Source organism: Giraffa tippelskirchi, chromosome 9, assembly GCF_054371585.1.
Source record: "Giraffa tippelskirchi isolate mGirTip1 chromosome 9, T2T-mGirTip1v1.2.pri, whole genome shotgun sequence".
Lineage (NCBI taxonomy): Eukaryota > Metazoa > Chordata > Mammalia > Artiodactyla > Giraffidae > Giraffa > Giraffa tippelskirchi.
The window spans coordinates 51,253,232-51,268,795 of NC_137283.1; the positions used below are offsets into that span (position 1 = coordinate 51,253,232).

Consider the following 15,564-nt stretch of genomic DNA (forward strand, 5'->3'; position numbering starts at 1 on the left):
TTTGTTTTTTTTTTTTACCATTTCTCAGAGGAGGAACTGAGACAAGTGGGTTGAACAACAGCCCAGGATAACACAACTAGAAGATGGTGGGGCTTATTCTGGAACCCACCTCTGTATGCTTCCATCCCTCTCCTCTGACCGCTGTGTCTGCTATTCCTCCAGGAGTCTGCGGATGAGGCCCAAGGAGTGGGCAGTGGGTTGGTTGGTGCTGGCCCTTCAATTCACTCCAGTGGTCCATGCCCAAGATTCAACAGGTGATTTTTATGTCAGAACATCTTTGCTTTAATTCAACATTAAGAAAAATCTGAAGAAAGCAGGCATATTACACTTCATTACAATAAGGAGCGAGTTCTCCTTCTAGGAGAATATGACATATGTTGGCAGTGCTCTGCTGGGTCCCCTTGAGTCCGTTTCCCATTTCTGGCTCTTCTTCCTCAGCCTCTGTGCTCTTTTGCTTCCAGCCTCTGCACCTGTGACTGGCTGTGAAGGGCTATCCTCAGGCTCAGGAGCCATGGTGCCCCCGACTAGCCCAGCCCCACTCTCCTGCCTAGAGCCAGGAGGAACCCCTCTCACTGCCTTGTTCTGAGGCAGGACACACTGCGAGGCTTCTGTCCCAGGGCCCGCTCAGGATCAGGCGGAGACCCCGGGGGATCTCTGCCTGAGACTACATCCTGCTGCTTGCTTCCTCCCTCCTTGTCCTGTTCCCTCACTCTCTTGCTGGTGTCTTCTGAGAGCACCCACTGAATAAATCACTCACACATGAATCCTCCCCTCAGGGTCTGGGCCCTCATAAGACAGGGCATTTAACATAGATGGAAGTTGCTTTATTTTTCAACAGCTATTAAGGTGTAACTTTTGGACAGTAAAGTATATCCATTTAATGTCTACAATCTGATGAATTTTTACAGTCGTATACATTTGGGTTACAACACCCAGAGTCAAGATATGAGTGTTTCCATCACCTCCAAGAGATTCCTTATACCCCTTTGAAAGCCATCCCTCCCTCCAGCCCCATCTCCAAGCAATCACATCTTTCCACTTCCTAAGATCAGTTTCTTTGCAGCCTGCTGCCTAAACTTTAAGCCAGTGCTAGATATTTTTGATTTTTGTATGGCACTACTTAATGTTACCGATCTCTATTTTAGCTTAGAAAATGCTAGCTGACAGAACACTCCAAAATGTACAATGAGCTTGAACGTCTAGAAGTGTATTTTTTGATCATGTACAGCAATCAGGATTATTTATTGGTGGCAGTCTACCTTTAATCATTAATTCAGGCACCTAGGCATCTACATACAGTGTCTACTATCACTGAAGTTGGCATTCAAGACCCAAATATATACAGCTGCATCACCCAAGAGGAATGAGAAGAATATGAAGGAATGCTCATGGAAGGATTTTATGAGCTGGTGGAGAAATCGTTCACATCATTTCTGTCCACATTCCATCAGCTGGAACTCAGTTATGTGGCCACCCATGAATGCGTCAGCAGCTAGAATGTAGTCTTTCTTTGTGTCCAGAAATTAATAATCGTCATGTGTATGCATGTGTTAATAACTATCTGACCAGAAAAGAAAAAGCTCAAAAGAGAAAGATAAAAGACATACTGACACTTAATGCCATTTTAATCATTAACAGCAACAACATAACTATGAAGTGACAGACAATAAGAGTGACTATCATCTTTTGAAGAGTTTGGTGCCATGTGCTTTATGACCTTTATCCTCACAGTTCTACAGGTATGCAATTTCCGTATGAAGATTAAAGCAGTAGGAGATTATAAAGCTGTGGTTGCCAAATGGCTACCAAATGGCAGAGGATAAACTTGTGCCCAAGTCTTTCTTGATGCCTAAGTTTCTGCAGTTAGCATAAAGCAGAACAAATCAATTACAGAATTTTCCCACTTCAGTGAGAGCTATGAATTATCAGCAGCAGATTTTAACATAATCCACAGCAGCAAGAGTCTGTCGTTATTCAAGATTCTAGAAGGAGCAGTAAATAAACTTCCCACAGCTGAGACCTCGGGGCAGATGGCCAAGCAGGCACCTGCAGCACAGATACAAGGGTGGGTCACACCCAGCTCCAGGAGAGGGAGAAAGCTCGTCGCTGTTTACCATCCCCTCTGCGTTCTAAGGAGGCTGCATCACAAGGAAAATTCTTAATGTGATGATGGCAGGGATTCAGGGAAGAGACACATTTTTTTTTTTTTTTAATTTGAGAGAGGAAAAAAAAATTCTCTATGTAAGAAGAGACAGAGTGCGATGCAGAGTGGGTGTCACATGAGGTCTAGGAAGGAAGATGAGGCTGGCACCAGGGAGACTGAAGGGCTGTGTGGGGCCAGGAGGGAGAAAGAAAGATGCCAAGCAAAGGGGCAGTAGATGAGAAAGGATTTAGGAAAGAAAACAGAAAGTTCAGCAGGATTTGAAGGTGGGTTTTTGTATAGTGTGGGATGTAACCTTCCTTTATCAGTTAGGTTTGATCATGAAAAAGGCTTCTCTAGGTATTTTGACCAGGAAGGGAATTAATGTATATTGCAATGCCTTGACAACTAGTAAATATTTTCAAATGCTTATGGAACATTCACCAAGATAAACCATATCTAGAGCCTCAAAAAGTTTTTAAAATTTGCATTATATAGAATATATTCTCAGATCAAAATGCAGTCAATTAAAAATTAAAAACAGAAAGATGGCAAACATTTCTAAACATGTGAAAAATTTAAATCACATGTCTATATAATCCACAGATCAGAAAGGAAGTCTCAAAGGAAATAAAAATGACTTTGAACTAAGTGAAAACAAAAATATAACATCAAGATATGTGGGGTACAGCTAAAGCCATTCTGAGAGGAACATATTGCCACATTGAATGCTTGCATTAGAAAAGAAGAGTGGAATCAAGTCAATAATCTTAAGTTTCTTCCTCTAGAAACTAGAGAAAGGGCAAAATGAGCCCAAATTAAGCAGAAAGAAGGAACCACAAAGATAAGAACACAAAGTAATAAAATTTAAAACAGAAAACAGATTAAAGCACTGAAACAAAAAGCTGATTCTTCAAAAAGTCATTAAAAATGAGTGATAAACCTCTAGCAAGATCTGAGAGAGAGAGATGACACAAATAAACAGTGTCACAAATGAAAAAACATCAAGAATGAATACAGATTCTTCAGCCATTAAAAGGGGCAGTAAGAGAATACTGGGAACAACTTTGGGGCTTCCCAGTTGGCTCAGTGGTAAAGAATTTGCCTGTAATGCAGAAGACTTGGATTCAGTCCCTGGGTCAGGAAGATCCCCAGGAGAAGGAAATGGCAACTCACTCCAGTGTTCTTGCCTGGGAAGTCCCATGGACAGAGGAGCCAGGTGGGCTACAGTCCATAGGTTCACAGAGAACTGGACATGACTGAGCAACTGAGCACACACACAGCACGTGAACAACTTTATGCTTATACATGCAACAACTGAAACAGACCAATTTATTGGTTATTAACAGAGATAAGACATTTGACAAAGGATTTCACCCACTCATGATAAAAACCTCTCAGTGAACTGGTAACTTAATAAACAGCATCTACAAGGAGCCTAGAGATAGCATCATGCTTAATAATGAAAGATGAATGCTTTCCTCCAAGATCATGAACAAACCAAGAACGTTCGTTCAGTCACTCCTCTCCAACCATAAATCCTAGCTAGAGCAATGAGACTGGAAACAAACTATAAGGCCTATAGATTGAAAAGGAGGAAATAAACTACCCTTATTTGAGGAGGACATTGTTGTCTACATAGGAAATCCCAAGGGATTCTCCCCAAAACTCTTGAAACTAACAAGTTCAGCTTGGTTGCAGGAAAAAAATCAACAAACAAAAATCAATCACATTTTTATGTATCAGTGAACATTTAGAAACCAAAATTAAAAACAAAATACCATTTCTAATTGCTTTCAAAATCTTCTAGACTGTACCTAGGTATAAATCTAACAAAACATAGACAAGATTTGCAATGAAAACTACAAAGTGAAGTTAGGAAAAAAAAAGACTTACGGTTTAGGTAGAGGTATATACACATAGAGTAATGGAACAAAATAGAAAATTATAGAATCAGACTCACAAATATATCCAACTGTTTTCTGACAAAGGCATAGTACCTTTCAACAGAAGAACAGTAACCTTTTTCATAAATAATGCTGGAGCAATTGATATCCATAGACAGAAAAAATAAATAAACCTTAACCTAAACTTCACATCATCTATACTTCAATAAAATTTTTTAAAAATAAATATCAACTATACTTCAATAAAAAACTTAAAAAGACACATACAAAAATTGACTCAATTTATCACAGACATCATTGAAAAATGTAAAACTATGAAAATCTGGAAGATAACAAAGGATAAATCTTTGTAATCTAGAATTTGGTGAAAAGTTGTTAGAATTGATGCCAAAAGCCTTATCCATAAAAAGAATAGTTGATAAATTTGGCTTCATCAAAATTAAAAGCTCCTGTCTCTGAAAGACTCTAAAAAAGCAGATGAAAATACAATCCAGAACCTCAGAAAAAACCTCTGTAAACAATATACCCAATAAAATATTAGTATCTAAAATATAAAGCAGTCTCAAAATTAAAAAGCAAAAAACCAATCTGACTAGAAAACAAAGATTTTTTTTTTCCAACAAGGTAGAAATTTTAAAAGGATTTATCTCAAGCAAATAAATCTACAGATGGTTAGAAAGAAAGGAAAAAGAAAAAATGGATAAAGGCATGAAGAGATATCTCACTGAAGAGGACGTACACATGGCAGCTAAGCACATGAAGACATGTTCAGTATCATTAGCCATTAGGAAAATGCAGATTAAAACTACCATCACACTTAGAATGACAAATAAAAAGTAGTGACAACACCAAATGCTGGGGAAGATAAGGAGGAAACTGGATCACTCCTACATTGATGTTGGGCATATAAAATAATACAGACACTCTGAAAAAGAATATGGCAGTTTCCTATAAAACTAATGGCGCTAGTGTTAAAGAACCCACCTGCCAACGCAGAAAACGTAGGAGACTTGGATTTGATCCCTGGGTTGGGGAGATCCTCTGGAAAGGAAATGGCAACCCACTCCAGTATTCTTGCCTGGAGAATTCCATGGACAGAGGAGCCTGGCGGCCTACAGTCCATAGGGTCACACAGAGTTGGACACAACTGAAGCAATTTAGCACACAAGCAAAACACATGCTTACAATACAATCTAGCAGTCACATTCCTGGGCAGATATCTCAAGCATTTTTGAAGATTTTAAAATTGAAATGTGGCACACATGTAATAAAATGCCTAAAGTATACTAATCCAAGTTTTTGCATGTATATACACCTATGTAACCACCATGACTGAACAGTGCCAGAACCCGAGACCATTCCTTAGTGTCTCTTCCCAGTCTGTAACCCCACAGGTAACTGCTATTTTGTTTCTATTACTATAGATTAGTTTTGGCTGTACCATATGTAGTGATAGTAGATTGTTCTTTTATATTGTCACATAGCATTTTATTGTGTGAAGATACCATAGTTTGGGGCTTCCCTGGTGACTCAGCAGTAAAGAATCTGCCTGCAGTGCAGGAGACCCAGGTTCGATCCCTGGGTCAGGAAGATCCCCTGGAGGAGGGCACGGCAACCCACTCCAGTATTCTTGCCTGGAGAATCCCATGGACAGAGGACCCTGGCGGGCTACAGTCCATAGGGTCGCAAAGAGTTGGATATGACTGAAGCGACTGAGCACACAGCACATAGCACCCCAGTTTACCCGTTTTATTGTTGATAAAAATTGGGGGTTTTCAGTTTGAGACTGTTACGAATAAAATTAGTAGCTACATCTTTAGAGATGTATATCTTTTGAGTTCATATACACTTCTTTCTCTGGAGTATATACTTTGAGGTAGAATTTTGGGGTCATAGAGAGGGCATTGTTTAGCTTTACATGCTACTAAATGGTTTTCTAAGTGGTTGTACCAATTTATTATGCTTTTGCCAGCAGTACGTGAGAGTTCAAGTTCATCTCCATTCTCGTCAATTGTTGGTATTGTCTATTAGAGATTTTTCTTGTTTTCTTTTTCATTTTAGCTCTTCTGATGGGTATGGGCTGCTATATCATTATGGTTTTAATTTGAATTTCTCAAATGATTAATGATATTGATTATCTTTTCACATACATGTTGGTTATTTGGTTATCATCTTCTGTGCAGTGCCTGATCAAATCTTTTGCTGGTCTAAAAATAATTAGGTTGTTTGTCATTTTCATATTGACTTGTAGGAGTTTGTAATCTATTCTGTATATGAGCCCTTTATCTAAGAGAAATATCTCTGATCTGTTTCTGGCTATAGGCACTTGTGCTTTTTTTCTACCAGTCTTCTGGTATACCCTGATCACTCCTGATAGTGATTCTATTTGCAAACATCTCTAGGCTTAAGTTTCCAAACCCTGCTGGAATTGTCAACCAGTTCTCCAGTGCTTCTGTCAGTGTCTCAGATCCATACCATCACACTGCTTGCCCCTGCCCAGATTCTGGGCCAGCCATAAAAAAATCTCTCTGTCTTTGATCCCTTCATCTCTCACTTACTTCTCAGAAGCAGGAAGATTTCTTGTTTCCTGAGGTAGAATGAAGTGAGGAAATAAGTTTATTCAAGCAGGTACATGATAATATCATACTCTGAATGCTGCTGCTGCTGCTGCTAAATCGCTTCAGTCGTGTCCAACTCTGTGCGACCCCATAGACAGCAGCCCACCAGGCTTCCCCATCCCTGGGATTCTCCAGGCAAGAACACTGGAGTGGGTTGCCATTTCCTTCTCCAATGTATGAAAGTGAAAAGGGAAAGTGAAGTCGCTCAGTTGTTTCCAACTCTTAGCAACCCCATAGTCTGCAGCCTACCAGGCTCCTCCATCCGTGGGATTTTCCAGGCAAGAGTACTGGAGTGGGGTGCCATTGCCTTCTCCCATATTCTGAATAAAAGATGTCAAACTATGCTCTCTCCTGTGGTCACACACACATCAAGGCATCAAACTTAATCAACAAGTCTCCATATCAGCTCAGTGCAGCTCCATGCAGCTCAGTGCTGGGCACTGTGGTAAACCCACAAAGGAGGACTGACGGGTCCAGCTGTTGAGAAGCTTACAATCGAGTTGGGAAGAAAAGGCGTAATAAGGTTATGTGATTTAGTAAAATAATGCGTGTTAAATAGTACATAACATAACTCTTCAGAATCGAAGATTTTTAGAACTGGGCATGCAAGACCATAAGTGCTAATTCAAGTTGGCCCTGGACAGGAAGTTTTTAGAGGACTTCCTTAAGATAGTCTCCCCTTCCTCTTTTCAGCATGGGGGTGGGGAGAAGGGGTTTCATGGACAACTTTTTTGCATATAGGAGATACTCAGCACATGTTGGCTGGTTTGAGTGAGGCTTAGGTTGCAGAAATAAATAGCTACATAACACCCATCAGCCAAATACCTACCAAGTACCAGGCACGTAGTAAATCACATTTAATTCTTGCCACAATTCTGAGAAGGGAATGATATTGCTTCTGTTTTATAGGTGGGAAAACGGAGGCTAAGGCAAAGAAAAGACATGGCATCTGACAGAGCCATGATTCAAAGCAGGTTGACATACTGGGGCGCTTGTTGCTTGCTGTGAGACACCACCATTTCCTGTGCTTGAACAAAGGTAAGGGGACAGTGGGCCTAGCCACTCAGGATGTCAGAGATTAAAGCCCAGGTCCTAGGGTACCGGGTCTCTGAGGCAGGGCCCAATAGAAGAGGCCAACCCTTCAAGGGAGGCCTAAGGTGGCCTGACTGGTGACTTTGGATAGCAAGGCAGGAGCAAGAGGGAAGCAGATTAGATAAGAGAAAGTAACGCAGTCAGGTGGTCTGCCACCCCTCCCCCCTCCTTGTAACTTCCCCAAATATAATGCTTGATCCCTCATGTACCCAGTGTGGCTGGATGTCCATCTGTCCCGTGAAACCCCCCCTCCCCACCTCCACCTTGCCATCCAGGAGTGCCCTAGCCATCCCATACCATGGAACCGTGGCTGCTGGGCTGCTGTGGCTTGGCAGCGGCATGCATTCCTCCTTCCTCTTGTTTCATCGTTCTGAATCAGGAATTCAGACATTGGCCCTTTATGCTTAAATCTGCCAGTTTTTCCTTCCCTGGTGACCCAGTGGTTTAGAATCCACCTTGCAATGCAAGCGACACCAGTTTGATCCCTACTCTGGGAAGATTCCACATGCCTTGGAGCAACTAAGCCCATGCACTACAACTAGTGAGTTCTAGAGCCTGTAAGCTGCAACTCCTGAAGCCCATGTGCCTAGAGCCTGTGCTCCACATCAGGAGAAGTCACGGCAGTGGGAAACCCATGCACTGCAATGAAGAGTAGGCCCCGCTCGCTGCATCTTCAGAAAGCAAGTGTGCAGCAGCAACAAAGACCCACCACAACCAAACAATAAATAAGTAAATCTTTTTTAAAAATTAAAAACAGACAAACTGAATCATTTTGCTGTACACCAGAAACTAACAACACTGTAAAACAACTATGCTTCAATTAAAAAAGAATGAAAGCCAGAAAACAGAACAAAATACCGCCAACCACAGCTTACTCCCCTCAAGAAAACCCACAGAGGGAAAAGGAAGATAGTAACAAGACTAGAAAGTTCAGAAAAGGGAAGTATGAACTGAGTACAAGATGCCTCACCCCATAGACACAAACCCGTGGTTTGAACTTCTGTTTGTGTGGCATGAAGCAGCTGCTGCTGCTGCTAAGTTGCCTCAGTCGTGTCCGACTCTGTGCGACCCCATAGACGGCAGCTCACCAGGCTCCCCCGTCCCTGGGATTCTCCAGGCAAGAACAATGGAGTGGGTTGCCATTTCCTTCTCCAATGCATGAAAGGGAAAAGTGAAAGTGAAGTCGCTCAGCCGCGTCCGACTCTCAGCGACCCCATAGACTGCAGCCCACCAGGCTCCTCCATCCATGGCATGAAGCAGAGCCCACCCCAAAATGACAGTGGGGCAAGACCCCTGCCTCCCTCCAGAAAGAGGACTGGTCTAGCAGGGCTCTCTTGAGCTGGTGCAGCCCAAGTGTAAGGGAATTCCCCTGCAAATAGGAAATTGAGCGCCAGCTAGCTGTATAAAGGGCAGGCATTTGGTTTCTGCCCAAACCAAAGTTTTGTGGACTCAGATGCAAAATCTGTTATCTGGTCCCTTTGCCCTTGCAGATTTAAGATGAAAGAGATGCAAATATCTTTCCTGTACATTCATGGTGTGTAGGTAGCAGTAATGTGCTGGTAAGTGTTTTAACAATCCACTAGGAAGAAAGAAACAAAAAAGGCATTGACATGTTTGCTGGTTTCCAATTTCTCTGGTGCAAAGACTCTCCTTGTGGCCAAGTTCAAGCTGCTGACTTAGGTCACTGAAGGTGGAGTTGGGTAGCCTGAGCCTACCACAGGATTGCATAACCATAGTGTTGCATTTACCTTATGTGCTCAATGCTTTATGTGCATTGTTGGATTAATGTTCATAGATGAGAAAAGTGAGGCTCAGAAAAATAGATTATTTACCCTGTGTCATTAGCTACTTACTAGTGGAAAGAGGAGTTTAAAATAAATTAAAATTGGTCTGCTCTAGATCAGTATTTCTGAAGCTTTTTTTAATATTGGCATAGCCTTTTTTTTTAATCTTATGAGAGGATTTTATGAGCAATAAATTGGATAGCCTATATAAGACCCCTAGTACAGATTTATGCAACTGATGATCAATAAATAACTTATTTATTACTATCATTATTGTTATTATTATCATATCCTTGTTATGTATGAGGTAGAGGCTCCTTGCTTTGATGTGGAAAAAATGAAGCATTTGTTGACATGAACCTAGTTAGAGAAGAAGTTGGCTGTGCCCGCAGTTTCAATAAAATTCTTTGACAGGCATTTCTTATGGCACAGACCTTGTAAGAAGCAGAGCAGGGCTCAAGGCCATAATTTCTCCATATATCCCAAAACAGATTTCACTGACTTCTCTTAAACTCTGCTCTTTAAGCCAGATCATAGCATGTGTTGAGGTTAAGATAATACCACACCCATGGGATGCTGAGGGCAGAAACCTTGAGCAGGAGAGAATACCTTGCTGCCAAAGGATGTTGCCAAACCAAGAAGTACATCTTCAAGAGGCATCAGTGGCCATAAACTCAGCTTCATTCCATGTTTTCCTCTCACTCTTATGTATTTTTACTTTAGAACACTGTGTACTCATGGGTGTTGGTTTTATTCTCAGTGGTCCCCAAAATAGAAAACAGATAACAAACATCTATCAAAGTGTGGTGTTGGAGAAGACTCTTGAGAGTCCCTTGGACTGCAAGATCAAACCAGTCCATCCTAAAGGAGATCAGTCCTGGGTGTTCATTGGAAGGACTGATGTTGAGGCTGAAACTCCAATACTTTGGCCACCTGATGCGAAGAGCAACTCATTGGAAAAGACCCTGATGCTGGGAAGGATTGGGGGTGGGAGGAGAAGGGGACGACAGAAGATTAAATGGTTGGATAGCATCACTGACTCAGTAGACATGAATTTGAGCAAACTCTGGGAAATAGTGAAGGACAGGGGAGCCTGGTGTACTGTAGTCCATGAGGTCACAGTGTTGGATACGTCTTAGTGGTTGAACAACAGCAGCAAGTGCCTAACAAATAATTTTGCGAAAGTACATTATGACTCTATTTTCACAATAACTCAGACCAATCATTATAGTAGAATCTTTAGAGTAGAAAGTGTTACATGCCTCACCTTTGAGTAAAATATTTACAGATTTAGCAAATGGGCTCTGTGTCCTAAAACGTTGTTTACTTGTAACTATTGTTGTTGTTTAGTCACTAAGTCATGTCCAACTCTTTGGGACCTGGAGACCCGCCAGCCTCCTCTGTCCGTGGGATTTCCCAGGTAAGAATACTAGAGTGGGGTATCATTTCTTCTCCAGGGATCTTCCTGACTCAGGGATCAAACTCATGTCTCCTGGATTGCAGGTTTGCTGCTGAGCCACCAGGGACTCATTTTCTTATTTAAATATGTGATTTTGAGTCCTGGCTCTATGACTTTTTTAACTGACTTGACTCTGAAACTTTATGGCATTGAAACACTTGAGCCCAGGGGTTCACAGGGCAGGTTGGTTTTGGATTTTGTTTTTGTATTACAGTTCATGGTCATTTTAATTTATCAACATAAAATTCAAAGAAATGGATATTCCCAGAAGTTCCCTCTGGGACAATTACTGGGAAGATGCCATTATTTCCTAAAGTTTAAAATTTCTTACCTCAGAAAATCCCAAGTTGCACACATACCAAAAAGAATAATTTCAAACTCATTGAAAAAGAGGTCAGTTTTGTGGTTACCAGAGGTGGGAGTTGGGAGGTGGGGAGAAAGGGAAGATGGAACCGGATGAAGGTGGTGAAAAGGTACAGACTTCCAGTTACAAAATAAAAAAATACTAGTCATGTAAAACATTTTGAATATAATTGACACTGCTGTTATACATGAGAGGTATTAAGAGTAAATCCTGAGTTCTTATCACAAGAAAATTTGTTTTTTTCTTCTATTTCTTTAATTTTATATCTATTTGAAATAAGTATTCACTAAACTTACTGTTACTTCATGATGTATGTAAGTCAAATCATTCTGCAGTACACCCTAAGCTTATACAGTGCTGTATGTCAATTATATCTCGATAAAACTGGAAGATAAAAATAATAAACTATTTTTAGAAGAATGATTTACAATACCAGTTTTAATGGCTAGTAAGCATTGTATCATGTGCATATATTTACTGATTTTTCAGGTGGTCCATTATTGTTAGACACTTAGATCACATAAAGTATTCCTACATCATTAATAAGGCTGTGATACACATCCTTATTCACAAAGTGTTGTGCACATCTCTGATTGTTTCACTGGACTTGCTACTAAAACTTTGTGCCCTCTGAAAGCTTTTGCTACATTATTGCCAGATTTCTCTGCCAAACAGTTGCATTTAATGTGTAACTTTATTCCCCACAGTTCATGAAACTGTCTGTTTTTTTCACTCTGTCAGCACTTCAGAATATTGCCATTCTATTTCTTTAAGTTTTTTAATGATTCTCAATTTTATAAGCAAAAAAGTGCCAACTTGTTTTTTTCAGTTTGTACCTCTTGGGGAAAACAGGATTTTATTTTTAAATCCTTTTTTAAGCCCTGGATTTCCCTCATGTTTTCGAGCATCAAGTTGGTGGCACCACGATCACTGCATTGGGCCTCCGTGGCCAAGTGACTCACTCTGTCAAAATGCTAACAGAGTTTCCCGCCATCGGAGGGTTCTGTCAGAACATTACGTGGCTTAATTTTGACCCTAAATACCAACAACCTTTGTTTTCGAGAGGAGGGGAAGAGAAAGCATCAAGTAAACATCCTAAGAGAGGATAGCGGCTGACAGGAGCATTTCTGCTTTCATTTGTGTGGATTGTTAGGTTCAGACTGAAGGGCAGATAGGAAAGCCCTTTAACAGGCAGGGAAACCGACCGTGGGGAGACTTTCTTTTGACACAAATCACTCTCAATTTTTTAATGCACTCACAACAGTTTCTCCTGGTATGGAGTTGAAATGACTCTGGACTTCACAGAGGCGTGGTACCCTCCTTGCAAACTGAACGATTCACATTCTGTCATTCCTCCGTTGAGGTTCTGAATAGGGTGCATTTGTTCTCATCTTTTTTCTCCCCTCTGTTAGGAACAGACTAAATCTAATGTTATGTTCTTAGCATATGTTGCGGAGAAGGCAATGGCACCCCACTCCAGTACTCTTGCCTGGAAAATCCCATGGGTGGAGGAGCCTGGTAGGCTGCAGACCCATGGGGTCGCTAGGAGTCGGACACGACTGAGCGACTTCACTTTCACTTTTCCCTTTCATGCACTGGAGAAAGAAATGGCAACCCACTCCAGTATTCTTGCCTGGAGAATCCCAGGGACGGCGGAGCCTGGTGGGCTGCCGTCTATGGGGTCGCACAGAGTCGGACACGACTGAAGCGACTTAGCAGCAGCAGCAGCAGCAGCGTATGTTGAACTTAGTGAACTCTGTGATTCTCATGAAGAGGCTGAGTGGAGAAAGGCCAGGTCTTGTAATTAAAGGCTTCTAGAAGCATCCTTTAGAGCACATGTCATTGGCTTTTGTACCCTGTTGTCCAGTCAGAGTCTCTTCTCTGTGCATTGCAGTGTAAGTGTGATGTGGCCAAAGAGAGCTGATGCTTGAGATTTTTCACTGTGACAGCACAGAATAGCAAAGAAGAGGGAGACATTGTTTTCATTTTATTTTTAGGTTAAGTTTGTATTGACCTAGCTTCCATTGCTCTGAGAATTACTATATGAAAAAAAATTTTTTTAATAAAGTCTGTACTATTATATCATTGTTATTGATGTAGTGGGTTAAAATTGCATATTGATTTTCATTTTTAATCAGTCTATTATATATAATATGGACTTCCCAGATGGCACAGTGGTAAAGAATCTGCCTGCCAGTGCAGGGCGACACAAGAGATGAGGGTTTGATCCCTAGGTCAGGAAGATCCCCTGGAGCAGAAAATGACAACCTACTCTATTATTCTTGCCTGAAAAATTCCATGGACAGAGGAGCCTAGTGGGCTACAGTCCAGGGGATCGAAGAGGTTTGGACACGACTGAGCGACTGAGCACAACACACACATATAATATATATTAAATATTAGTTTTATATTTGGTCAGCCTCAACGCTACCCCCTCCTAGGTTTTAACGCTTTCTTTCACTTTATTCCAGACTGCAGGTTTTCCTTAAGCTCATATTAGGTCCTCATATATAGAAAACTGCTTTGTTTATTTGAATAAGAAAAAGTTTGAGACTTCCAGAAGAACCTTAAAAAGCTGCATACATACAGAAACAAAATATAGAATATACATTTCTAATTTAACCTTTGTATAAGTCACAACTTCTCTAGACCTGTTTTTACATTATGAAAGGAGAGTTTATCATTAGAACAGAGAACAGAGGTAAACCCTTCTCTATTTCAGACCTGTCAGGGGAGTCAGGCTCCAAGTCTTTCACAAACCATGAGCTATTTCTCCTTTTCCTCCTGAATCTTAGCTCGATTCCCCTCGAGCTCTTTACCTATTAATAGAACCAGACAGTAGGGTAAATAACCACCACTGATTCCTATTCTGGGCCCGGAATAGGTATAAGGTTCAGAGGGTGGATTTACTTGCTCTGTGAGGCACGCATAATCCAGGAGTGGTTGAACTTGAACTTAAAGCCATGTTTTCAAGCTCCAGAACCATAATCTCAACCACTGAACTATGCTGTCCCAAAGCAGCCTGGTGGTTTGGTTCTCAAACATTTTTTCAGCAGTGAAACTTTTAAACTGATATCTTCCATAAAATTGCAAAAATAGGGCTGCCCTGGGTAAGAAGGAATCCAAGTCTCATTTGCTTGGCCTCATTTACAAGCCTGGGTTGGCCCCGCAGTGCTTTCACAGAACACTGAGCTGCAGGAAGTAGGAGAGGAAACCACCACATTCCCATGACTACACTGACCTTGATGGAGCAAAACCTACCTTGCCTCCTCTCCAGAGTCTCTGGGTGAAGACCAAGCAGTCAGGGTCCACAACGGTAGAGGCCCAAGAGTGTGAGTCACAGCTTAAGTAGCAATGTTAACAGTCAAAGGGCCAGTAGAGCTGCCCTATTTTAATACTTCCGCAGGGCTACAGAAGGGTTATCAAGAAACAAGCAGTGTCTGCATTTTCTCTGCCTTGACAATGGACATGATAAGGGATTTGGAAACTCATTTCCCCTGTTCTTCTCTGCCAAGTAAAAACCAGAGTTATACTGTATAAAAATTGAACACCCTATGTGGCTGGTTTGGGAATCATTAACGCATCCTTAATATCTAGCCATGTGTGCTGCTGCTGCTGCTAAGTCGCATCGGTCGTGTCCGACTCTGTGCGACCCCATAGACGGCAGCCCACCAGGCTCCTCCGTCCCTGGGATTCTCCAGGCAAGAATCCTGGAGTAGGTTGCCATTTCCTCCTCCAGTGCATGAAAGTGAAAAGTGAAGGTGAAGTCGCTCAGTCGTGTCTGACTCTTCGCGACCTCATGGGCTGCAGCTTACCAGGCTCCTCCGTCCATGGGGTTTCCCAGGCAAGAGTACTGGAGTGGGGTGCCATTGCCTGCTAGTCATACCAAAATCTGATTTTAGATCTTTCAGTTCAGTTCAGTTCAGTCACTCAGTCGTGTCTGACTCTTTGCGACCCCATGGACTGCAGCACGCCAGGCCTCCCTGTCCATCACCAACTCCTAGAGTTTACTCAAACTCATGCCCATTAAGTCTGTGATGCAATCCAACCATCTCATCCTCTGTCATCCCCTTCTCCCGCCTTCAATCTTTCCCAGCATCAGGGTCTTTTCAACTGAGTCAGTTCTTCACATCAAGTGGCCCAAGTATTGGAGTTTCAGCTTCAGCATCAGTCCTTCCAATGAATATTCAGGACTGATTT

General features: G+C 41.7%; 5 protein-coding genes across 19 annotated transcripts in view; 4 read left to right on the plus strand and 1 right to left on the minus strand.

Annotated features, from left to right (window-relative positions):
- The window catches only part of LOC145520159 (C-C chemokine receptor type 3-like), a 33,829-nt gene extending 19,099 nt beyond the window's left edge, over positions 1-14,730 (minus strand). The window contains exon 1 of the mRNA XM_081525978.1: positions 14,626-14,730. The gene's annotated coding sequence lies outside the window, so the exon portion shown is untranslated. The remainder of the gene's footprint in view (positions 1-14,625) is intronic.
- XCR1 (X-C motif chemokine receptor 1) overlaps positions 1-15,564 on the plus strand; it is a 325,532-nt gene that overhangs the window by 169,408 nt on the left and 140,560 nt on the right. Inside the window, exons 3-4 of one of the 2 annotated variants that reach the window (XM_081526006.1) lie at positions 7,575-7,703; positions 10,892-10,961. The exons of the other annotated variant lie outside the window; for it this stretch is intronic. The gene's annotated coding sequence lies outside the window, so the exon portion shown is untranslated. The remainder of the gene's footprint in view (positions 1-7,574; positions 7,704-10,891; positions 10,962-15,564) is intronic. 2 annotated transcript variants of the gene reach the window in all.
- Positions 1-15,564, plus strand: part of LOC145520162 (C-C chemokine receptor type 1) — a 243,236-nt gene that overhangs the window by 169,408 nt on the left and 58,264 nt on the right. Inside the window, exons 3-4 of one of the 2 annotated variants that reach the window (XM_081525996.1) lie at positions 7,575-7,703; positions 10,892-10,961. The gene's annotated coding sequence lies outside the window, so the exon portion shown is untranslated. The remainder of the gene's footprint in view (positions 1-7,574; positions 7,704-10,891; positions 10,962-15,564) is intronic. The other variant, XM_081525997.1, reaches the window with a different exon arrangement.
- The window catches only part of LOC145520160 (C-C chemokine receptor type 1-like), a 214,249-nt gene that overhangs the window by 169,408 nt on the left and 29,277 nt on the right, over positions 1-15,564 (plus strand). For 5 of the 13 annotated variants that reach the window (XM_081525984.1, XM_081525991.1, XM_081525981.1 and 2 more), the window contains 2 exons: positions 7,575-7,703; positions 10,892-10,961. The exons of 3 other annotated variants lie outside the window; for them this stretch is intronic. The gene's annotated coding sequence lies outside the window, so the exon portion shown is untranslated. Of the gene's footprint in view, positions 1-1,638; positions 1,740-7,574; positions 7,704-10,891; positions 10,962-15,564 lie in introns of those variants that run through there. 5 more of the 13 variants (XM_081525992.1, XM_081525985.1, XM_081525987.1 and 2 more) reach the window with 2 other exon arrangements.
- Positions 1-15,564, plus strand: part of FYCO1 (FYVE and coiled-coil domain autophagy adaptor 1) — a 268,566-nt gene that overhangs the window by 31,799 nt on the left and 221,203 nt on the right. The window contains exon 2 of the mRNA XM_081525965.1: positions 7,575-7,703. The gene's annotated coding sequence lies outside the window, so the exon portion shown is untranslated. The remainder of the gene's footprint in view (positions 1-7,574; positions 7,704-15,564) is intronic.